The sequence below is a fragment of the Fukomys damarensis genome, unplaced genomic scaffold, assembly GCF_012274545.1.
Source record: "Fukomys damarensis isolate Sample0158 unplaced genomic scaffold, DMR_v1.0_HiC HiC_scaffold_31, whole genome shotgun sequence".
Lineage (NCBI taxonomy): Eukaryota > Metazoa > Chordata > Mammalia > Rodentia > Bathyergidae > Fukomys > Fukomys damarensis.
Window position 1 is genome coordinate 14,157,611 of NW_022900943.1, and position 25,705 is coordinate 14,183,315.

The window sequence follows — 25,705 nt, forward strand, 5'->3', positions numbered from 1 at the left end:
AACAAACATTAATGAACAATGGCTATTATTGGACTGGGTGGTTCAACTACTTGAAGAGGTGATTCTGAGATTTGTATCATTGTGGTTTGAGATTTTATATCTTTTCCTGATTGTTCTGCAGTCTTCAGTTATCAGGTACAATCTAAAATTTTACAGTGGGTCCATGCTTTTGTGCTTTCTAATAGTAATTGAGTAGCTTAGTGTGTTTTAAAATCAGTTTTACCTGAGTGTTTTTCCTTATGTGTGGTTTCAGAAGCAAGAAAGAGTTTTAAGGAATCTTATAGCAGAATCCTAAAGCAAAGAGCTAGAAAGTATAAAAATTTTCAGATACATCATTTTTTAAAGTAGAAACTTTGCATCTTCACTTACATTCAAGTACATACATTTACTGTACACCTTGTTTCTGCTCTAGTGTATCTGTATATGTATATGTGTGTATAAATACATATGTATGTATATAGGTAAATAAGCCTCTAAGAAATATGCCTTTAGCTTTTGAAATGCGTTGGTTCAAAAATCTAAGATAAAATGAAAATTGGAGTAAAATTTGTTGCATAACTACTTTTTTGACACATACAGGAAAGATCAGTATTTCTAATAACTCAGGAAGGCATATATGTTGTGCCAGTACTTACCCAAGTATTTATTACAGAGAATCCACTCAAATAGTCATTGAACGTTAAGATTGGATATGTATTGTTCTTGCATGTATTTTTATTAAAGTTATTTAGATATGTTACCACTAGTATCAAAATATGTGCCCTAGTAAAACATGACATGACATTTTGTAGTGCTTTGAAACAGAAGCCAGAATGTGAATATGGTCTAAAATTTTAAACATGAATCTTCTGGAAGAATCCCCCAAAATCGTAGATTGAAGCCCTTTGTATGCTTTAGGCAGTTAGTATTTGATTGTTTTATGGTTCTTAAAAATGATTTCGTTCTAAATATTTGTGACTTTTGTGTCTATTACTTTAGAACATTTGGGCTGAGGAGGAAATACTTGTAATCCTAACATTTAGTGATAAATATTTAGTTTTTTAAGGTACCAGGAAGAACAGTTGCTGAAAACCAGCCACCCTTGAAGGGTTTCACACTTGGAAATTGCTTCTGGATCCATAGCTGAGTAGAAGACATGTCTGAGTGGAAATCACAGATCTTCTCATTGCCTTCCACCTACATTGATAATGGCTCTAATAGGTTAGCCACTAGGCTACGGACTTTATATGCATTTTTACCTAATCTTGCCATCAACCCTGTGAGTGTTGAGATGTAATTTTGCAGATGAAATCTGTGAGTTGTGAGATGTAAATTTGCAGATGAAGATGGTGTAGTGAGGTTAAATAACTAGTAAATAGAGGTTTCTTTGTTCTGTTTTTAGTCACTTTTGATTCTAGGACTGATGTGGTATTTTGAAACAGCTGATTTGGTGCAAAATCATTTGAAGTCTTTATAGACTAATCTGGAGCCATATCTCCTGGAGCCATACTTCTTGCTATGGTACAATATTAAAAAGAGATAACACACAGTAGATACAAAGACTGAAATTTAAAAAAAACCTTACACTCATCCCTGAGTAATAATGGATTTTTTTGTTGTTGCTATCATAACAAGTTTTTAAGTATGTAAAGCATACACATAGTAAGAAAATAATTCAGATAGCCCAATAATTACAATGCAAAGCATATTTATTTCCCACTCTAGCCTCTTACCATACTATGCAGAGACAATCCCTGCATCTAATTGCTGGTTTTTATTCCAAAGGTAGTGTTAACATGAATTGATTTTTTAAAAAATGACAGTTGAAGATCAATTCCAAAGAAATATTACCTGTAAGTAACCGGATTTGTCAGTGAGTTGATGCCTGAGTGGGTCAAACCAGGAAAGACGAGAGCTGGATGCAGATGAGAGACTGTTTTGACAATGAAAATATGCCATCATTATTAGCTCTTCTTCCCATGGGACAACCAAGACTCCCATTGATTTATGTCACATGTATTGTTGCATTTAGAAGAACTCAGATTCAAGACAATGCCTGCCTGTCTTTTTATTCTATTAAAGTCCACAAAACCCCTCAATTTCAGAGTACTATGAAAAATCAAACACTGAAGTAGTATAAATAGTTTATTACTAAGAGCCAGGAATGATGGCACATACATGTAATCCCAGTGCTTTGGGAGGCTGAGGCAGAAGGATTGCAAGTTTTGAGTCCAGCCTTGCCAATTTAGCAAGATCCTGCTCGAACTATAAAAATCGCTGGAGATGTAGCTGACTGCAAGAGCCCTGGGATGACCCCCTAGTACCTTAAATTTTTTTTTATTTTGACTTGAGTTTCTATAGCTGAGTTAGGTGGCAAATATCAGAAAATGAAGTAGTAACTGATTTTTTAAAAATATACTTTTTAATTTTAGAATAGATTTAGATTCAAAGAAAGCACAGGGTTCTCATGTACCATATTCCCAGTTTCTCCTATTATTAACAGGTTTTTCCATGTCAAGTTTATTGTATGCTTTTCAATATTTATATATTGTGTGCTTTGTATATTGTATGCTATACAGTCCACACCTAAGGAGTGGGAAGTTATGTTCTACCTCTTTGAGAATGGATTATCTAAATAAAATAATTGGAGTACTTCTGCAAAAAGGATTTGCTTCTCCTCCCCATTTATTTGTATAACTGCAGATTCATAGACTATATGATTATTAGATTAAAATTCATTACCACTTTATTTTATGGCTCAGATGGTTTCAGCTTTGCCCATTTGGAACTCTTTTAGTTGGTTTTTGTGTGTATTTTTGACATATTCTTATGATTGTGATTTTACATTATTGAACCTGATACCATAGTGTACTTCAGATTCAGCTTGTCTGTTATTTCCTACTATACTCCTAGAATCAGTCATTTCTCCAATAAGCACAGGTTCATTTTATAAAAAGATAATATTAGAAACTAAGATCTGAGTGCCAGCTTTAGTTATAGCTCTTTTAAAAGCAAATTGTGAAAAAGAAAGCTTGAACCATTGTTCCAGGTCATACTAAATCTGGTCATTCTAGCAGTTTTTAAAAAAAGAAAAATTGCTGAATGTATAAATTTTGCTCATTTGATTGAATGGAGTGCTACTAGCAAGTTTTAAGGGCAAGGTCTAGGAAATTTTGTTACTCTTTTTACTTTTTAGAAATTTACCTGTCCTCATTGTCACTTTCCTTAATTTGTGTGAGCAGAAAACCTGATGCAGAATTTTAAAACAGTAATTTGAAACAGGTTGAGATTAACTCTGGGATATTGGAAAGATTTTATGCTCCATTAGAAAAATTAACAAGCATGGAGTCTATGAAACACATGTATTTATCTGATGAATAAAGCTTTGTTCTGCATCACTAAGCCTTTTAACTTTGTGTTTCCACAGATGATTGGTAAACAGTACTTTCTTAAGGAAAGAGAAAAACAAAAATAAAAGAGAGAAAAAGACCTTTCAGTATGGTGAAAATATCGGGATAGTATGCCAAACTGATTTTGATGTTGTCTTGAACATTCTTTATTACAGATTTTGCCTTTGTGATTTTAGAATTGAAATTTACTAACTTGAGATATTTGCAGATAGATCAGACACTTTAAAAAAGACTTTAAAGGAATTTATAAATTTATATTTGTAATGTTAGTAGTGCTGATGTACATTTGGAAGCTTTTTTAATTTTAGTGTTTGCACTATCTTGATAGGCATATATTTTTTCTTTTTCTGGTATCATCTTGGTAAACAAGTTGTATTTTTAAAACTCATCAAGCAACCAGGTCAGTACAATCACAGGATCTGAAAGATAAATATATAAAATGTAAAAAACCAAGTCAGTTTTCAAGAATTAAGCAGGTATTTTTTTTCTAACCTATATCAATACTATTTATCTTAATGTATTTTATTATTCTTTCTTAGTTTAAATATAAAGAATAGTCTTTAAAACTATTGTTCAGTAGTCACATGTCAGTGTCAAATAAACTTATGTACAATTGCAGTATGTAAGAAGCTTGGCATTAAAGAGGAAGAGCACCAGAAGGCAAAAAATGAAGCAGGGGCAAATGAAGAGATCTCTGATGAATATGCAGACTGAGACTCGTTACATGGAATAACTGTAAGGCAGAGATGTACAGGGAGCCCTAGGATGAAAATAGCTGGAAAGCCTTAAATGGGATGGAGCTGAGTGTAAAGATGAGGAAATAATAAAATACGTACAGGTTCTGGTTAAAGATTGCTGGTGTGTTGAGGCTGACAAAAGTTGCTAGGAAAGATGCAAAAACTCTTGTTTGGGGTTCAGTGCAGATGTTGAGGACAGTATTCAAAGAGCTTGGGCACTGTGATCTGGGTCATGACAGGAAAATTAAATTTATTGTGTCCACAGTGTACTAGGAGCTGCTCTCTCATGTATTGTCATTTAATTCTTACATCAACTCTTTGAGGGGGGATATTATCAGCAGCAGTTTTATGTGAAGAAATTTTGGCACAGAGAGCTTGAGAACATGGTGTATGTAAATCACAGTTACTATTCAGCTGTAAACTCAAACATCATTTTTATTTCAGAGTAGTTAAGGGTAAAGATAAAGCCAACCAGGTATAACACATGTGCAAATACTTAGCACGCAGGGCAACCCTCAATACTTTTGAAGCTTTTGAGATTAGTTGGTTAAGAAAAACAGCTTAAAATGGTGGTAGTTAGTTTAAGTAGTTTAAAGCAGTTGAAAAACTTGGGTTATGGTCATTGACTGCCTTGGAAGGGCCGCAGAATAAAGAGAGAATAAATGATGACAGGTGATGCAGGAAGTGGGCTTGGGGCTGGAATTGGTCATTTTAATTATCACCTAACCCTCACTTTCAATGGGACTCTTTGTCAGAATCTCTACAGACTGCAGAGAGTGATTTTTAAATCTTCTTGGGGAGGATAAATTTTTGGGGGTTGTTTTAGACTCTGGCGAACCAATTGTTAGTGTATTGATCCACTTGTGAATGGCAAATGAGAATAAAACCACTGATTTTTATGAAGGTAATACGTTTTTAAATGTGTGTTTACATCTACAGAGTGATTCTCAAGAGCAAATTAATTATATGTCTGTAGTTCTTGAAACTAAGTAGGGTAAGTGAAGGAAAAGCATGATTTAATTTTCCTTTATTGCTAGCCAAATCTCTAGGCTAGCCATTTTTTCCTTTAATAAAAATGTTTGTGGTTCCTCATCCTCCCATTAGCTCATAGTTGAGAGCTCTGTTAAATTGTCTGTGAGTCGGAGTGTATTAAGTCTGCCTGATTAAAATTGTTCATGAGAGATCAAGCAGACAAGGGACTTTTAGCATAATTAAAAAAGCACTGGTAGCCTTTTAAGATGAGATTTCAGAGATTTTTGAAATTTATATCCACCTGTAGGGGAAGTTTGTTTATGTAATTAGATTCTGGTTCCCTCATGAACCTTTCTGGCTTAATTCGTGCACAGTGTCCTTTCCTTTTATGGAATAGTGTCTTCTCATGCATAAGACACAGGAACTCTTCAGAAGAGACAGATCTTGAATGAACCAGATTCTCTTGAAAGATTACAATGAGATAAATTTAAAAAAATCAGTATCTCCTTATGTTAACCTGTGTATTTCTGAAAGGAGATGTAGTAGTAAAGTTGAAGATGGTCAAAACAAACTTTATATCCTGGGTTCTCACACTAATTTGAGAAAACTATCTTAGCTTTTGGAAAATAATCTTTTGTTTAATGGAAGTTTTAGCCTACAGTTTTTATTTTTGTCTTTTCATTTTGTGGTTCCCAAATTTTGCATTGCTGGGGTCTGAAATCATTTTGTTACTATTCGCATTTTACTCTCATGTTTCAGAAAAAAAAATGATTATACTTAATGTGCCTCCTTTTGTGCCTTTTGAAGTAAAGTCCACTGCTGTAGACTGTTTAGAACTTATAGAGCACTTCAGTATTTTTTTTCTGTGTTTCTACGAAGACATTTTAGTTCTTCCTTAGTATAGAAACTTTTCTAGCACGAATCAAACTGATATTGCTATAATGAGCTAGCATTTTAGATGAAAATTACCAAAGTGTGATTAAAAAAAAACAACTTTACATGTACAAGGCATTAATTGCCTAGGCTAAGGGCCTCTGACATAGAATACTTTTTTTAGGGAAGGCATTTTCCTTGATGAAAAAGTAATGCTTTGTTTTCACCCAGAATATCGCTTTAGAACATTTCTCATATAATTAAAACAATTTTTCCATTACCTAAGTATGGCTCTCAAAGTTTCTTAACTTTTTATAGTATCATATTATCTTACATTTTAAAAAATAATTAGTTCTGTCTTAATTTTAACATAAAACAGTAATAGCCAACAAGAAACCAAGTTATTTTCATATTAGGTTTGAGAGAGAAAACGAGATGATAAAAGAAACCCCTCAAACCCAAATATACTCTAAATTACCCATTATATTTAGACTCATTTGAGGAAAATGATCCAAATTATTTGGGCAGACATAAAATGTTTTAAAATCATAAACAAGAGGAAAGGAGGCTGAAAGTTTAAATGATAGTAGGTAGCTTATAGTAGGTAGCTTCTTCTTTTTTCTTTCTTATGTTTTACTTTTTTAAAAAAGTCTCATCTGCAGGAGAGCCCTTAAATAGGTTATATTTTGAAACAGTACAATCTGAATAGTTTTATTTGTGGGAGGAGGTGACAAAGAGGTTATTCCTCTGGCTTCTTCTTGACAAATAATCAGAGTAGTTCACAGATCTCTTGGTTTCAAACCATTTTATACTGTTGAGAATTAATTTTTGCATCAAATTATATATTTTAACTTATGATTGAATAAACTGTTTTTAATAGACTGCACAATTAAGTAAAATAGATAATAGTGGTTTCAGTTAATATATACTTGGGGATGAAATAATATAGAATTAATGAGATGCAGTATATTTTATAACTGTGGCAGCAAGTATATCTCTGATATGCGTATTACTATTTTTATATACCCCCTCCTCAAAACAACTTTAATTTCTTACACTGGCTAACTTTATCCATTTGATTACATTTGGTTACACTTGGACCCTAGAGGTACAATGATGACTATACTATCTTTGAAGAGACATTTTTGCTAGAAACAAACAAATAATTATCAGTATGAATATAGAGTAATGTACATGTAAAAGAAAGTGCATGTAATTGTGGCTGGAATGTAAAAAATGACTCAAAAAAGTAGACATTTAAACTGATTCTAAAGGGATCTGTTCTTTCACCAAGCAAAAATAAGAACGTGGAAATTGAGAATGCAAGTACAAATGCATACTTTTTTTCTTTTTTGGTACCAACCAGGGGTCAAGCCTCAGGACCTTGCGCTTGCGAGGCAGGTGGCAGAACCACTGAGCTAAATCCCTGGCCCAAATGCGTACATTTTAAAAGGATTATAAAATACTTCATTATGTCTTGAGTACATACAGGTAATTGAAAGTAGACGGGGAGTTGATTTCCTGTCCACAGTGTTGACAAGTGTAAATTTATGTGTGCGTAGTCATAGGACTCTGAAGAAATTGAAATTGAAGGAGTAAAATGAGAAAATTTATGTTTAAAAAACTAAAATGGATGGGATTATAGGAGATATTGGGAGAGGGAATGAAAGACTGAATACAGTGATCATTGGAGTCTTTTAGTGAACCAGGGGGTATTCCTCCATCATTAGGTCATGGAGCCAGAAATAAGGAAGTGTAGATTCTCATTCTGAAAATACCCCAAGATTCCTTCAGCTTAAGATTTTTCATCTGCAAAAGACAGTGCCTATTTTGAAGTATTGTAAATTTCTTGTGTTAAAGATGTCTTCCTTAAATTTCTCACTCTATAAAATTGAATAGAGTAATTGGTAGCTACTACTATTAATATTAAAACCTAAGTGCTTAGCATTCCATGGCAAATATTCTAAATGCTTGAGTCTCTAAACACAAAAAGAAGACAAAAACATCGTAAAACTGTTTATCTCTGAAGACTTTATTGCTATCCTTATGTAAAAGATATCTTGATTATTCATTAATATTGTGCATATATTAGCCTTGTTCATGTACCCTTACATATTTTAAACTATTCAAAAGGTTTGATGTAAATGGCTTTAAAGTTTGATGAATAAAATTAACTTTCCATCCAAGCACACACTATTTGTTCTGTTTTTCTAACCAGCACAGTTCAAAGATGGAGAAGTACTGCTTCCTATCCCAAATGAGAATTTCACCTAATTCCTCACTGAACAGGTTAGCAGTTGAGTTTGTTTAAACTCTTCCTCTGATAGAGAGCACTTGACTTTACACAGCAGTGTATTACAGTAGTGTCAGCTTCAGTTGCCAGTGTATTCCATTGCTGTAGTTCATGCGGCTTCCCTTTGATTTCTACTCTGTGTATAGTAGCTCTCATTAATCCAAATCTAATAATATTTCATTTGCTATGTCTTCAGCAGTTTGTCAAAAGCCATTATTCCTTTTTTGAAGATTTATTTCCCATGTTTTTAAATTTAGTGATTGTTGATTTTCTTGTAGTTTTGTTGAGGCATTTTTGACATATGATCAATGCACATAAAGTATATAATTTGAAATGTTTCAGTATTGTATATGTTTATGAAATGATTACTACAATCAAGATAGCGAATATACTATCATCCCAAAAGTTTTCCAGTGTCCCTTTAATTTTTTCTTGTGCATCTGTCTACCCCACCCTCCCCAATATCAAAACTGTGCAATCACCTGGGTTTTTTTTTGTTTGTTTTTTAGTATTTTCTGGGAGCAGGGATTGAACTTAGGACCTTGGCTTGCCAGGGAGGCACAGTGCCACTAAGCTACATCCCCGGCCTATTTTCTAGGCACTATAGATTTGTTTACATTTCTTTTTTTTTTGGTGGGGGGGGTACTGGGGATTGAACTCAGGTGCTTGAGCTTGCGAGGCAGGCAGTGGAACCACTGAGCTAAATCCCTGGCCCCTTGTTTACATTTCTCAAAATGTTATATAAATAAAATCACACAGTATACTTTTTGTCTGGTTTCTTTTGTTCCACATAATTATTTTGAATTCATCTACACTTTTGCCTATAAAATAGGTAATTACTTTTTTTGATGAATAGTACTCCATCATATGGATATCCTGCAATTTATCCATTCATCTGTTGATGGAGATTTGGTTTTAAAGTGTCTACTTATTAATGATTAACACTGCTATGATCATTGGTGTACATGACTTTGGACAGACACTTTCTTCACATTTGCATAAGTACTTAGGAGTTATGTGGTTGGATTATATGGTAGATAAGTTTGTTTATTTTTGGTACCAGGGATTGAACTGAGAATCCTGTGATTGTGAGGCAGGTGAGGCACCACTGAGCTAAATCCCCGGCCCTACTTATGTGTTTAAATTTGTAAGAAATTCTCAATCTGTTTTTCAAACTGGCTATGCCACCTTACATTCTCTCCAACCTTGTATGACAGTTTCGGTTCCTCTACCCCCTTGGGAATACTTAATACAATAAGTCTTGTAAATTTTAGTCATTCTAACAGGTCTGTAGTGGTTTCTGTTTGTGGTATTAATATATATTTTCCTGGTGGTTGGTGAGGTTGAGCATATTTTCATGTGTTTATTTGCTAGTTGTATATCCTTTCTTGTTCAAATATTTTGCTAGTTTTTAATCAGGCTGTTTTATTATTGAGTTTGAGAGTTCTTTATGGACGTTATCAATATAAATCCTTTAGTGTACAGTCTTAATAGATCTTAGTGTATTTATTTTTCATTTCCACACGTTGCCTTTCGAAGAACAGGAAATTTTAATTTTTGTGAGGTCCAATTTATCAATTTTGTGCTGTTGTCATCATGTAAAATAAAATTTTCCTAAGTCATGGTTAAATATCTTACAGTTTAGAAGCTTTATGGATTTACTTTTTAAGGCTATAATCCATTTCTGTAATGAACTTTTTACTTTGAAATACTTTTATATTTGCAGAAAAGTTGTGCAAGTCGTACAGACAGTTCTCATATACCTTCATGAACTTCTTCCTATTATTAACATCTTGTCTTACATAACTATGGTAGATTTGTCAAAATTAAACAGCCAAAATTAGTATGTTACTATTAACTACACCTCATACTTTATTTGGATTTCACCATTTTTTTCTCTTAATGCCAGTTTTTGTGTTTCAGAATTACAGGATTCCACATTGTGGTTAATACTTGTGTCTCCTTCATCTGCTCCAATATTGGATAATTTCTCCATCGTCTCACTGGTGTTGCTTATTACCTGAATCAGAGTATTGTTAATCAGGTTTCTGCGATGTAAAATTAACCTTTTTTCTTCCTTTCTATATTGTGTTCTTTAGAGGCAAGTTAGTTAAGTTTAGCCCATGCTCAAGAACGGAGGGGTAAGTTGAGGAAGTGGAGGAGGGAATATTGCCCAGTGTCCTGGAGATAAGTATCTACATAAACTATTTGAAATTGTTGTGTTAGAAATATTTATCTTTTCTGCTTCATTTATTCCTTCAATCATTCATTAGTATGGCTCATGTGTACTGATTTTATATTTACCTTATAGTCAAATACTATGTTATTTACTTTGTTGCTCATTTGTTCTAGCTTAAGTAAGCCATTGGGAGATTTGTCCCCTCTGACCTGCCCCGCCACCATTGGAGCTTGTTTTTTTTGTTTTCTGACATTGCAACACATCTATGGCTTATTTTACATGTTCCATGACCCTACAATAATCTACTTTTCAAAGAATCCCTGGTTCTTGTTGTTGGAGAATGGTACTTAGAAACTAATATCTGAATACTAGGTGTGCTGGTTGCTGCCACTGTGTTGTCATATGTTTAGATTGTCTTGGCCATTGGAGCCAGGAAATACATTAACATTTGCTCATACATGAATGTGCACATACCTGTAATTCTGTTGGCATCTCTTCAGTTGTATTTGTATTAAGCTAGATGTGAGTTCATATTTCATGTCTCTAACTTCGATCTAATACCACATGATTAACTTTTAGCTTGATTTATTGTTTTATCTGTAACATCTCCCTTCAACAGTGAGAAACATGGCTCCCATTATTCATTTACTTATTAGTTTACCCCAGTATACTATTCATGTCAGGTAGCTTCAGAATTGTTAACCTATACCATACAGACCATTTTGAGTTAATTTTTGTGTATGGCTTGAGGTGTGCATCAAAGTGCAGTTTCTAAAGCTATAGACATCCAATTATTTCAGCAGTATTTATTCAAAAGGCTCTCTTTTTTTGCTAGGTTGCCTTTGTATCTTTGTTGAAATTTGGTTGCCCATTTATGTCTGGGTCAATTTTGAAATTTATCTATCTTCCATTGACATGTTAGTCTATCTTGTACTGTCTTGATTATTGTTGACTTAAAGTAAGTCTTCAAACCAGTTGTCTTCCTTCCTATTTTCTTTCCTGTTCTTTTCTCCTCTTATCTTCCTCTTTCCTTCTCTTCTTCTCCCCTTCTCCTCCATTTTTCTAAGTCTTCTACATTCTTGTGTGAAATTTAGAATTAGCTTATCAATTTGGAATTCAAATAGAATCTATAATTAACTTGTCAATTTTTATAATAAAGGAATTGGAATTTAGATTATTAAATTTTTAGTTCAGTTTTAGAAGAATTAACATTTTAAAGTGTTGAGCCATGTAACCCAGGAAAAAGTTACACATCTTTATTTAGTTCTTTCAATTCTATCAGAAGTACTTCTGTATTTTTTAGCATACAGACCTTGCGTAAATTTTGTCAGATTTATCCCTAAGTATTTTGTATTGAATGATGCAGAAGGACGTAGTATTGCTTTTTAATTCTAACTTCTAATTTTTAGTTGCTAGTAAATAGATTTACTAATTGATTTTTGAACATTGATCTGTTATTCTGCAACTTTGTTAAACTCACTGAGTCTTGTAGTTGTTTTTATGATTTCTATCAGATATTGTATGTGGAAGATAAGACTGTGAAAGAGTTTTACTTTGTAAAATTTAGGATGCCTGCCTTCCTCTCTTGCCTGCTTACTTGTTTTTTCTTCCCCCCACCCCACCCCACTGGCTAAAACCTTGTGCATAATGTTGAAAAGAAGTAACGAGCATAGCCATCTCTGTCTTGGTCTTGACCATAGAGTAGAAGTATTCATTTATTCACTTTCAAATATGTTGTTAGTTGCAAGTTTTTTATGCCTCTTAAATTTGACTGAAGAAATTGCTGCTTTCTGAGAATTTTATTAGAATGCTTGTTGGATTTATTTCAAATACTTTATATGTGCCCATTTATTTTTACATTTCCAGCATAAATTAAATGCTATAAGTAATTTTTACAGCATTGTGTTTGATTCCAAAAACAGTCCTCAAGAAGTAAACATTTCTGTCCTTGTTTTTTAGATAAACAGACTAAGTCTAAAAAGACCCCTTGAATATCATACTCTTCTTATAGATTTTAGTGAACGTTTTTATTTAGTCTACAGACATGTTAAATCCAACATGTCCAAATCTTTTCTCTACCTGAAGTCTGCCCACCCCTTTTTATTCTTGGAGGTTCCTATTTCGTCATTATGTATTCACTTTTAAATTTCTCAGTATAACTTATATTTGTCAGCCTTGAAAACTTTACTTACCTATAAGTCTGGAAATTGACCCTACTTAAGTAGTCTTGATATATTATCCTTTAGAGATATTGTTAGATTCATTTTTTTAGGATTTGTGTATGAAGAAACTTGGTGTACCGTTTCCTTTCTTTGTAATATTTATGTATCTTTTTGGTTTCAAAATAGTGCATGTCTTATAGTACACGTTGGAAAGTATTTTCCCTGCTGCAGTGTTTAAAAAATTGTTAGTATTGTTAGCATCATTTCTTAAGTGTTTGATAAACTTCTCAGTAAAGCTATGTGGCTCTGGAATTTTCTTTCTGAGAAAGTTTTTAAGCTACAATTTCTTTAATAAAGTATAGGTGTATACATATTATTTATTTGTTCTTAAGTGAAATTAGGTAATTTTAGGGGCCGGGGATTTAGTTCAGTGGCACCTTGCTTACCTCACAAATGCAGGGTTCTGAGTTCAATCTCTGGTACCAAAAAAGAAAAAGAAATTACATAATTTTAGTTTGTCAAGAAATTAATTATCTCTTTTAAATTGTCAAACTTATTGGCACACATTTGTCATAATATGTCCATAGTAGCTGCGGTGTCGGTAGTGATACCACCTGCCAGTCCTATAGTTGCTAATTTCTATCTTAATTTTTGATCAGTCTTTCTAGAGGCTTACCAATTCTACTGACCTTTTAAAGGAATGAAATTTTGTTTTCAGTGTTTTTTTTTGTATTTTTCTATTTCATTGAATTCTGATATCCATAGTTTTTCCTTCTGTTTACTTTAGGTTTAATTTGTTCTTTTTCTGCTTTCCTAGGGTAGGAGCTGAAGGTATCCTGACCCTTTTACATTTTTAATGTATACGCTTAATACTATGCATTTCCCTGTAAGTACTGTTTTAGTGATAAACTGCAAATTTTGATATGGTGTGTTTTTATTTTCATTGACTCCCCTTTTGATCTCTCCTTTGATCCTTTGGTAAGTTAGAAAACTTTTTAGTTCCACCATATTTGGGGTTTTCCAGAGATTATTATTTCTGTTATTGTTTTAGAATTTAATCAGTTGTGAATGGATAACATACTTTATTTTGACTTGAATTCTTTAAAATTTGACTTGTTTTATGGTCAAAATAGCATATTCTCTGATTTCTACCAGCTTTTCCTTCATATATTTTGAAGCTTTCTGATTAGATGCATAAAAATTTAGGATCATTCCATCTTCTTGATAAACTGACAATTTTATCATTATAAATTGTTCTTTATATTTCTGCTTATAGTTTTATTCTGAAATCAATATTTCTGATACTGTTGTAGCCACTTAAGGTTTCTTTTGACTGGACTTAGTATGACATAACTTTTTCTATCCTTTTGCTTTTAAGCTATGTGTGTCTATGTTTATATTGTATTTTTCAAAAGCAGAGTGTTTTGTCTTGCTTTTTTAGTAGTGTGTAAATTTCTACATTTTAATTGAAATGTTTAGATCATTTACATTTATTAATATAGTTGTTGGTATGCTTCATTCTAGGTCTGTCATCTTGCTATTTATTCTCTTTCCCATCTGTTCTTTGTTTCTGATTTTTTTTGTCTGCCTTTTGTTTTTATGCAGTATTTCCTCATAGTTCCTATGCCTTTTAAGCATCCTGGGAGTCACTATATCTAACCCCCATTTATTTAAAGATAGGTACTGTCTATGTTATATTCTAAAAACCTACATGTCTGGTAAATGTCTTCTAAGGATTTTTGGCTAGGAATTTATAGGGATTATTTTGTCAGTTCTAAAACAATTTGATTACTAATTTTAGTTTTGTATATGTTATAATACTTAGGTGTGGAAGTATATAAATATTGTATTTGGTGCAGAGTGACCTTTTTAGGAGATACTATTGGACTCTGTGCTCTTCTCATCCCCTACTGCAGGTGATACAGTGGATCCCGGGATGCTTACTCATGAAAATGTCTGTGAGAAGCCAGCTTACATTCCTGGGCTTATCCTTAGCTGTCTTGATTCAGGATCTTTTCTTCCATTTTATTCTGAAGGAGAGAGGAAGAGAGGAATTCTAGAGAGTGGGAAAGAGAAAGACATGAATCTTTTTCCATTTCTTTCTCTTTCTCTTCCCAAGTAGAAGGATTGGTGGAATATATCTTTCAGAGTTGAGATAGACTTTTTTTAAAAAATCCTATTTTAAAGAAGTTTATCCAGCATGTCATCTGGCAGGGAAGTAGGTCTTGTAATTTCTATAGGGAAGGGAATTGCATGAGCAGGGAGAAAGGAAAAATGAGGTTAGGTTTAAATAATGCTGTTTTAAAACCAGATGTGAAATAGGTAAGTCAGCACATTTTTTTAAAAAATTTAATCTCATCCTAGAATAGGAGGAGGTGTGAGATCTGTGTGTGGGCTCTCTGGAGACCTATACCTGAAATAGCTTTATTTAAACCCTGGACTAGAACTGAGGAAGAAGAATTTCTACAAGTTCCTCTTTGCTTGAAATTGCCTTCTTTCTAGAGGATTTCCTTGAAGTAGCAATGTCATCAGAGGATTTTTGTTGAAGTGGCTCTATTTTCTAGAAGATATGCAAATCAGGGTATTCTTGTTCATTTTGTATTCTGTCTAGCTCTTAAAATTTCAAAGAGCCGAATGTGGTACATCCTTATTAAATGCAGGTGCTTTCTGCCCTGTTTACTTCAGACAGTTGGATGCCTATAGTAGTTTAGACTGATGGTTTGTAAGCTGTTGAAAGATGCCAAAAACTAAATGTCTCCAGTACAGTGGAGCCTATAATCTAGTGTCCACGAAGATGAGGGCAGTATGCCAAGTAAAGCCGGCTTAATTTTTCAAGTAGGAGCCCTTTGCAGAAGGATTCCTGGTAATTAACCAATTCAGAATGCAGTATTTTCTTTTCATTAATTTGGCAGAAAACAACTAAATATCTATAGCAGAAATGTTTTTGACATTTTCATTTGCTTCTTGGAAAATAATGGATACTTTGAATTGGGCATTAAAAAACTGCTAGTATTTTGTCATTTCCATTTTAATTTCCTAACAAAAAGTAGATGACACAATTAGCATTAAAAAAAATGAAGTTGGAGTACTTGGCTACAGGAGTGACCAGAATTGATTTATGTTTTAAAGTGATTGGCTATTAGGAGATTTTTAATGAGTTTATTAACTCAGACTTATTGCAGTTTACATATCCTCTGTATGTCTGAGCAATAGAATTCCATTTGTTTTGATAATTTCATATACTTGTACTCTTCTCAAGTTCATTTGTACTCCAAATATTGCATAGCATTTCTTCCTCTTTTGTCTCTTGGTTTAAAGAAATTTTTGTTGTAGAATTATTAACTTTTAACTTAAAATGTACTCAAGGCCTGCCACACAGCATGAGGCATTTTCAGTAAATTTGGAACTAACAGTCTATTAGGCAGAATTTTCCCTGGAGAAATTAAATGGTGTTTGTTTTAGAACATCTTAGTCTCATACACTCATTTGCTGATAGTGATTTATTTCTCTACTAAAAACAAAATCTCTTTTTATATTACTCATACCTTTAATTCTAGATATTAACAACTTGATTGCAAATATAACACTAATCCCTTCTGCAATTTTGACACATTTCCTAAGTATACTTTCACCTCTATTGTCTACATAAACTAGATCATTTGGTTAAAAAAATTATTCTTATTGTTAACATTTCTTTGCTGGTAAATATCTATACACAGAAATGGGGGAGAATATTGGATCAATCCTGAAATCTCAAAGAACAGCTTGGCTTCTCGGGAAACTAGAATTTACCATCAGTGAAACCATTAGAAACTGGGATATTACCCTTCTCATCTTTTATGCTTGCTTCTGTGTACATGTTTCTTCCTTCACATTTTATAAACTTTATTTTCAGTGCTTTTATATATACTTTATCAAAGACAAGTCACCTACCACCGGTGTTAATCAATTAAAATGACAAGACTCAGGACAGTTTTCATTCCAAAAATCTCAAGGGAATTTAGGCCAGGACTTCTGCTCTTGATCTAATCAGCTGTAGCCAAAAGGACACCATCAAAAAATGTAAATTAGGCTGCAGTGGTCCCACTCCAGTAGAGGGCAGTGTTTTAAAACTGAGTTGACACTTTAAGAGGTATCTGCCTTCTAAAATTAAAAAGTTGATAGATAAGTAAAATATGCTTAGTCAGTATAAATCTTTGCCTAAATATATCAGGAACTATGCTAACTGGTAGTGATTCAGTGGTGAATGAGATGAAAATAGTTCTTACCCTTGAGGGAGCTTACCTTCTCGTAGATTAAATGGACTTTTAAAAGTCAGAATACAAATAAATAAAATAATTATACAATGTGATAAATGCTTTGAGGAAGACATATAATGCCAACATAGAGAACCACATTTGTAGTGGGGAGGGTGGAGAAAGAAGGATATTTACTTTCTGTACTATTTTCTGAAGAGGTAAAATTAGGATTTGATTTGAAGGAATAGATACTATGTTTCTGTCAGGTAAAGTAGTGTGTATGTAGAAGGGTCTAAAGTACCAGAAACATTTGTTTGCTTAAGCAAACAAAAGATGATCACTATGAATGAACATGGAAGAAGAGATTGGAGACACATTTGTGAATAACAGTGAGATTTTGTATTATCTTCATGAACCAAGACTGTGATATTTTTAAATCTCACTGAGTTTATTGATACTTTTTAAGTGTACAGTACATTCATCATTGGGATCTTGTACCTTTACATGACAGATCTTGTTTCTCATTTTCCCCCATACCCCAGCCCTCCCTTCACCCCCCATCCTTCCCTTATTTACAAAGATTTTGTTTCCATTTTTTCCATTTCTCATATTTTTTCTTGTCCCTAATTTCCTTTCCGCTACCTTTCCCACTTCCCCTACACATTTAGCCCTTTTCTTCCTAAGACTGTGATTTAACTTAGTAACATTTAGTAGAAAATTTAAAACCACATTAAAGGTAAGCTTAAATGCTCAGGTGAACATAAACAAAGAGCTCCATAATGACATACTTAACAATGATATAAGAAAGAGCATAGCATACTGTTGGCAACTTGGTTTTTATTATTCATTTGTTCCTTGCTCAGATATTTATTGAGCACTTTATTATGTGCCAGGCACTGTTCTAGCCACTAGAACATTCTGATTTTGTTTATCCTGTGGATCACATAATAAGATTTCTTTTGATTATCATTGAAAAAAATCATTTTATTCTCTTAAATGTCCATTTCTGTTGTTGGGGATTTTGAGGGACATTGAATACATAGAGTATTTCTTTTAGGAAGCTGTGATAATTTGAATACATGAATCATTTATCATAGTTATGAATAAAAAATAAGAAAACCTGGAAAAAATAGAATTGGTAACCTTTGGTAGGTTTGAGATTTTTAGATTTTCATTATGATAATTTTCTTGACTCTGCAGTATACTGTGAGTTTGAAGCCACAGCAGAAACTTGTGGCTTGGCAAACTGTTCAAGGAGATTGAGGACTTTGCAAATCAAAGAGACACTAATTCCCCTTCTCTATTATAGAAAGCAACTACAAAGTAGATTTGTTTCTGCCATGAAGATAACATCTACATAGTAATTTAAATGAGTCGGTGGAGAGGTCTGTTTATCCTGAGACCATTTACCAAGTGTCTTGCATTTGTTGGCCTGCCCAAATACTTAGCTAGTGAATGCAGTGTATATAAGCCAAAAATCCTGGATGAAAGGGTTAGGATTGGATTACTACCTATGAAAACCGAGAGGGAAGAAAGCCTCATCTAGTACAGTGGAAAAATTCTTGGGGACTCAAATCCTAGAGTCAGATACTATAGTCAGGTTCTGTAAGATTTGTTTTAGCAAATTTGAAAATACCTTTCATTATGTGTATCGCCACAACTACAGTAAAAACACACAATTGTATTTTATGATGGTCTTGGTATATAGTTTGTTAAACATTTTATGTCCTAACTTTTCAGTTCTGATTTTTTTAAAAGAAATTGAAACAGTTTTTGGGCTTCTGATAAAACTGGTCCCTGGGTACTGTGCCTAATGGAAAAATTTGCCTTATTTTTAAGTATTTGTTTAGCTAATCAAATCAAGTATCTAAGTCAGTTAAAAACTTATGCATCATTTGTTACTATCCAATCTATGGAAGTGTTTTATAAATATTTAAGGCTTTTTTAATGTTTACATTTATTTCTCATTTAAATCTTTTCTGGCTTGTCTGGGAATAGGTAGATTATTTGTAGTCTTTAACTATAGTATTATGGTAGTAAGATCAAACTATTTTCTATATTGGAAAGGACAGTGTGTCTCATAACTCAAATTTTGTATTTTTAATTTTTATCTGAATAAAAACAGGCAAACATACTTTAGTAAAAGAATATGAAAGGAATAGGATATCATAGTATGGATTCTTTGCTTATGCTATTATTGTACATAAAAAAGGAAAATAAGTATGAGAAATGGCTTTGAAAATGCAACTTAAAACATTTTTGCTTGAACTTTAGAAGCTTCAAATTGATTGCATGATAATGTTTCCCATTATTATGTAATATCTTAAGGTTTTAATATATTTTATCAAAATAACAGCATTATATCTGCATTCAACTCAGGCTCATAAAATACATAAATTAGGCATGAAGAGTAGAAATATAAATTGATAGGATGGAGAAAAGAAAACAAGAACAATTTAAAATAATATGGACAAGAGCCTTTGCTACTGTCCTTGGTGGAGTAACTGGTGCAAGATTAATCTTGCCATAAAAATGACAAAATTGAACAGATATTAGATTCAGTTTTCTTAAAGAATTGGAAATAGGCAATATAAGAAGGTATTTGGAAGAAGAGTTCCATACTTACTGTGGCTGATTGCTTAACAACTCTTTACTGACTGTATGACAAGGACCTGGAATCCAAGCAGGAACAGTGGTATCTCTGAGCTGAGAAGGTATAATCAGAATTTAGGGTGGTGAAATAGGTAAAATCTGGAGTAGGGCACTATATAGGAGAAAGTGATATAAAAATGGGGGTGAAAATTCTGAAAGTGTACTTCCCTTTAGTCTTTGGTCAAGAGATGGTCTGGATTTGTATCAAGTAAGACTCAGCTTATTATAAATTGTCTACTAGGGATATGAGAATGGATGTGTCTGTTAAAATGTTCTTGGAGCCTTGTCCCAAGCAAGTAGAGAGATGTTAATTAACATCTGAACCATGTAGTTGAGAACCAAAAAATTCATGACTTGAATTAAATCCATATTTGCTGCTATAACAATACTGGGTAATGCATAAGAACAAAATTTTATTTTCTCCAGTTCTACAGGCTTAGAAGTCTAATGTCAGGTCATCAGTTGCTCGGTGACGGCTGCTCTCTTTTCCAAAATGGCACCTTTAATGCTTAGGCCTCAGCGGTGAGCAATTCTATGAGATTCATGCAAAAGCTAGAAGGGGAAGAGAGCTGAATTCTGTGTTAAGACTGCCCTGTAAGGCTCTTAACTACAGTCATGGAGGAAAGCTTTCCTGAGTTAATCATCTCCTAAAGGCTTTACCTTTAATAACATCACATTGGTCTCTTAAGTTGTAACCCTTAAATTTTGGAGGGGCCTTGTTAAAACCTGAGGAAGGCTTCCTCTCTCTCCACCCTACCATCATTAATCTAGATTTCAGCAACAAGTACAGGAGGACAAATAGAAGTCTAATATTCCATACTTGAGGACCTTGAGAAACACCTTAAGCCTTTCTCACATTTCACACACCAACGTAAACAAGTTCAAGATATTAAACCAATGATAGTAGTGCTTAAGAACCAGCCTTACCACTCTTCAAAAGAACAAAACACAGAAGTGCTCTATATTTTATTATCACAATTATTCATTGTATTAAATTGCTAGATATGTAGAAGAACTATAGAAAAATACATATAATCAAGAGAAGAAATGAGTAATAGAAACAGACCTTGAGATGGCTTGGATATTGGTTTTAAAAGTTAAAGGTCTATTGTATGTACACCAATGCAAAATATTTAAACACAAATACAAGCAAACAGACACACCATGATTTTCATGAATGAACAGAACAGATTGGCTGAGAAATGGAAACTATAAAAAAACTAAATGGAAATTCTGTAACTGGAAAGAAGAATAATTATTTGCTTTTAACTTGGTGAGTTCAGGGTTAGCTTGAACTACATGGCAAGACCTTGTCTCAAAAAAAAAAAAAAAAAAGGAAAGTACTGTAGGCTCATTGGAGAAAATATATAACCATATAGATGTAAAATTTGCCTAGGGATTTCATCACTTTTGACCCATTTATCCTACTGATTCTATTTTGTCATAAATAATTTAAAATAATATGATTTGTTTTTACTAAATCATACTACTTTCTAAAATAATCCCTAAATTCTGATCTCTGTTTAAAGTTTTATCATAAATTAAACTAAAATTTTATCTTAAATTAAGCTGGAATTGGTATCTTTTTTTGACAAAAGCTCCTGATAGATTTATGTTAAATGTAGTATAATGTATGTGTGTATAAATGTGTGTGTATGTGTGTGTGTGTGTATATATACATGTTTTAATGATTAATTATAGATGAGACATTACAGAACTGTAGTTGAAAGTTGTATATATTTTCTATTTCTGTATAATAAACCATAAATATATAATTTTTCAATCATTAAAATTCTCATTTATTAGAGTGACTGAATTATTGATATTTATCATTCTTTGTCTCCCATATTTGAGAAGATACTGCCCTGCTTAAAATTTTCCACAGATAACTATGGATATTTAAATTTTTATCCTTATTGAACTGGTATTTGGATAAAATAAAATTGAAGTGATTTGGCATCTGAAGTTCATGAGAGAAAGCTTACTATTTCATTTTTATTCAGAATTTTGTTTAATCAGAGGAATATAAGATTGGAATCAGCAATGATTCTCAAAAATCCAAAAGTGTTGAGTCAAAATGTCAGTCTTACTGTGATTTAATTAAGTTTTTTAATCTGTACATAATTGAAATATTTAAAATGACAAGTGTCATCAATTCTGGCATTTTTCTGCTCTTAATAGCAACAATACCAGCATTCTTTTAGCTGTTTTACCATCTGGTTATTTTGTGGTCTGGTTATTACAAGTTGTGTACTTATATTCTCAGTGCTTTGATATAAGTATTTGGGACTTGGAAAGAGGTTTGAGAATAATGGGATGTTTTGTGGAGCAGAGCCTGCCCTTACATTATCTATATTTGCCTCATCCTTTTAGAGGTAATTACTCCAAACATAAAGTTGATGATGGCCCTTGACCAGCTTCTAATTGATTGACGTAAATTCAGAAGAGATACGACATTTTCCTGTATTCACACTATCATGATATTCATCATGACATTCATGATATTCATCACTATCATGATATAATCTGGATTCATTAAATCCTAGACTGATATTGGGAAAGTAATTGAATTGTACCTTAAAACATTTACAAGTTTAAAAATACCTGCTCATTGATAATGTCTAGGACTGGAATGTAGCTCAGGGGTAGAGTACTTTCCTGGCATGTAACAATGCAAAAACAACCCAGACAAAAATGAAAGATGCTCAGTGAATGGGGACTTAGATTATGTCAATAATAACACCAGAGTTACTTTATAGATTTAGCTATAAATTCCAAAGCCAACTTTAAGTCTTATTGACCTCTTCTGCATGTAAATCCATTTTCCTTTGTGTTTTATAAGTAATAAAAACTAATAAAAAATAAAAATAACTCATTAATTTAAGCCTCACACAAAAGACATTGGCTCTTGAAACTGCAAAGATACCCTAACTGCAAAGATACTCCAGAGGCTGAGGGAGGAGGATTGCTGGGTTTGAAACCAGCAAAACTGCAGAGTGAGTTGAAGGCCAGCCTCAACTACATAATAAGACCCCGTCCCCCCAAAAAATAGTTCACTCATTTTAGTTTGAAATATTCTTTGTTTAACAACTGAGTTCCAGTTCTGCTCCTGGGTTGTTAATTGAATTGGTGCTAAATGAGGATATGTATACAGGATGTACTTTGCAGTATTCAGAACAAAGAAATCATCAAAGGAATCTCCAACTTGATTACTTTGATTTTATTTGCATAGCTCTTACTTGTGGTAATAAAATGTATAACAGAACATAAACTTACAGTACAATCAGCAAAAATGTACACTATTGTATAAACAGGGTATACTGTACAAAAAGACATTGAGGCTGTATTAAGATGCAGAACTGTTCCCAAAAAAAAAAGTAGTTGTGAGTCTGATTAGTAGGGCATAAGTCCAAACAGTCAGTAAACAGCTCATTAAATGAGGAATATCTATATTCAAGTTTTATAAAATAATACTCTAAAAAAAGATTTTTAGGGGACATCTACTGCATCATCTTTCCTTAGTAAATGTGATAAGACTTCAGCAGTAAGAACTCTAATTTATTAGAAAGGTCACATTCTGTTCTATGTAGAATATAGTAAATATTCAGCATGTGTCATTTGAATTTTAGTCCGTTATAATTAGAATATGTATATATGTATATATATGTTTTATATATACATATATATATATATATATGTATATATATAACACATAAATATAAAATGGACAAAAACTGTGTAATTTCTACCCAGTGGAGGCATATTTTGTCCCTTTAGAAAGTAGCACTTCAGATGTGTTAGGTCAGGTATGTGTCTCCATTTTTGCCTCTGTCACCAAGCCAAAAATGCACACATTTCTCATATATAATTGTTTTCATATTCAATTTACCCACTTAATTTTAAATTTTTATTTCCTTTGAAATGTTCACAGAAATAGACATCATAGCCTTTATATGATTTGAACAATGTAGTATACTATATATATTTTCTGTTTTAAATGTTATTTCCCAAATTTTGTTGTTTGTTTTTCAGCTTTAATTGAGTTTATTGTACATTTTAGGGATACAGTACAGTTACGTTCATTGTTGGGATCTTGTTCCTCTATATGACAGGTCTTGGTTCTCATTTTTACCCCTTGTCCCTGTCGTCCCTTCACCCCCTCCTCCCCTCCCCATCTACAAGCACTTTAATTCCATCTGTTCTTTATCTCACATTTTTTTCTTTTCCCTTTTTACCCTTCCCCTATCCATCCACCTTCCCTACACCTTTAGTCCCTTCTTCCCATTTCACCATGTCAGTAATCTTATTAGGATCTTCTGTATTATTGCAGTTTATTCACACCAGAGAAACCATTCAGTATTTACACATGTGTGACTTATTTATTTCACTTAGTATATCTTCAATATGTATCCATTTTCCTGTGAATGAATCTAATTTGTCATTCTTTATGGCTGAGTAATATTCCATTTTATAGAAAAACCGCATCTTCTTTATCCAGTTTCCAACAGATGGGTAAATGGGCTGTTTCCAAGTTTTAGCTATTACAAACTGTGCCGCTGTAAACATGGGTGCACATACATCACTGTGATATGATTCTTTTAGTTCTTTTGGAAAGATACCCAGCAGAGAGATGGCTGGGTCAAATGGAACCTCCAGTCCAAGCTCTTTGAGGTATCTCCATATTGATTTCCATAGTGGTTGCCCCAGTCTGCACTCCCACCAAGAAGGGAGAAGGGTTCCTTTCTCCTCACAACCCCACTAACATTTGTTATTGTGTGATTTCTTGATAGCAGCCATTCTTTGTTGGGTGAGGTGGAATCTCAGTGTTGTTTTCATGTGCATCTCTCAAATGACTAGTGATGTGGAACATTTTTTCATATATTTACTTACTGCTTTTACTTCTTTGTCTGAGAAATGTCTGTTCATTTCAGATGCCCATTTTTGAATTGGGTCTTTATATTTGGGGGGGTTGATTATTTTGAGTTGTTTATATATTCTAGATAATAGTCCTTTGAGGAACAGCTGGTAAAAATTTTTTCCCACAATGTAGGTTGTCTCTTAGTTCTGTTGATGGTTTCTTTTGCGGTACAGAATCTTTTTAATAAGATGAGATCCCAGTTGATTCTATCTGATAGTTCTCGTGCTACTGAGGATTTGTTCCTAAAGTCTTTTCCTATGCCAGTGTCTTCCAGAGTTCTGCCTAACTTATGTTCCAGCAAGTTTAATGTTTCTGTTTTAATATGTAGATCTTTAATCCATTTGGATTTTGATTTAGTGCATGGTGAAAGATGAGAGTCCAGTTTTAATCTGTGGCAGGTTGAAATTCAGTTTTTCCACCACCATTTATTAAAGAGGCTATCTTTCCTCCACTGAGGATGGTCAGCTCCTTTGTCAAAGATGAGGTAGATGAGGTACATCTGGATTTGTTTTTGTGTCTTCCAGTCTGTTCCACTGATCCTCAGGCCTGTTTCTTTGCCAGTACCATGCTGTTTTTATCACAGTGGCTTTGTAGTATAGTTTCAAATTGGGAATTGTTATACTCGCTGCCATGTGTCTGTTGCCTAGGATGGCTTTTGCTATTCTAGGTCTCTTATGGTTCTAGATGAATTTTTGGATTCTTTTTTCTAGTTCTGTGAAATACAGTGTTGGAATTTCCATTGGCATTGCATTGAATCTGTATAGCAGTTATGGTAGTATGGCCATTTTCACTATGTTGATTTTTCCTACCCAGGAGCATGGGATATCTTTCCATTTCTTTTTTTTTTTAAATCACTTTAGTTGAAGTTTTTTTTTTGGTACTGTAAATCAAACTCATGGTGCTTGTGAGGTAGGTGTGGTACCTCTGAGCTAAATCCCCAGCCCAGATGAAGCATACATATTATAAAATATAGGATACAGACAATATGCCCCTTTAAAAAGTATTCAATTCAGTTTTAAAAATTATTCAAATGTGATGATACCTGCCTGTAATCCCAGCACTTGAGAGGCTGAGAAAGGAAGATCACTGTAATTTCCAGTCTAGCCTGGGTCACATAGTGAGTTCATGGCCAGCCTGAAGTACATAGTAAGACCCTGTCTCAAAAAATAAAAAAAAACAACAACAAAAAAATTATGTCCACGTATCCACCACCACAGTTAAGGTGAATAAATTGTTATCCTTTCGGAAGCTACCTTGTACTTCTACTTGTGTCATGCACACCTCTGACCTCC

General features: G+C 33.2%; 1 protein-coding gene and 1 long non-coding RNA gene across 5 annotated transcripts in view; one reads left to right on the forward strand and one right to left on the reverse strand.

The window, feature by feature from the left end:
• Rfx3 (regulatory factor X3) overlaps window positions 1-25,705 on the forward strand; it is a 264,034-nt gene that overhangs the window by 64,354 nt on the left and 173,975 nt on the right. The gene's annotated exons all lie outside the window — the stretch shown is intronic.
• The window catches only part of LOC104873439, a 28,668-nt gene continuing 6,698 nt past the window's right edge, over window positions 3,736-25,705 (reverse strand). Inside the window, exons 2-3 of the long non-coding RNA XR_783463.1 lie at window positions 19,470-19,549; window positions 3,736-3,808 (exon numbers count right to left, since the gene is read on the reverse strand). This is a non-coding gene — a long non-coding RNA (uncharacterized LOC104873439). The remainder of the gene's footprint in view (window positions 3,809-19,469; window positions 19,550-25,705) is intronic.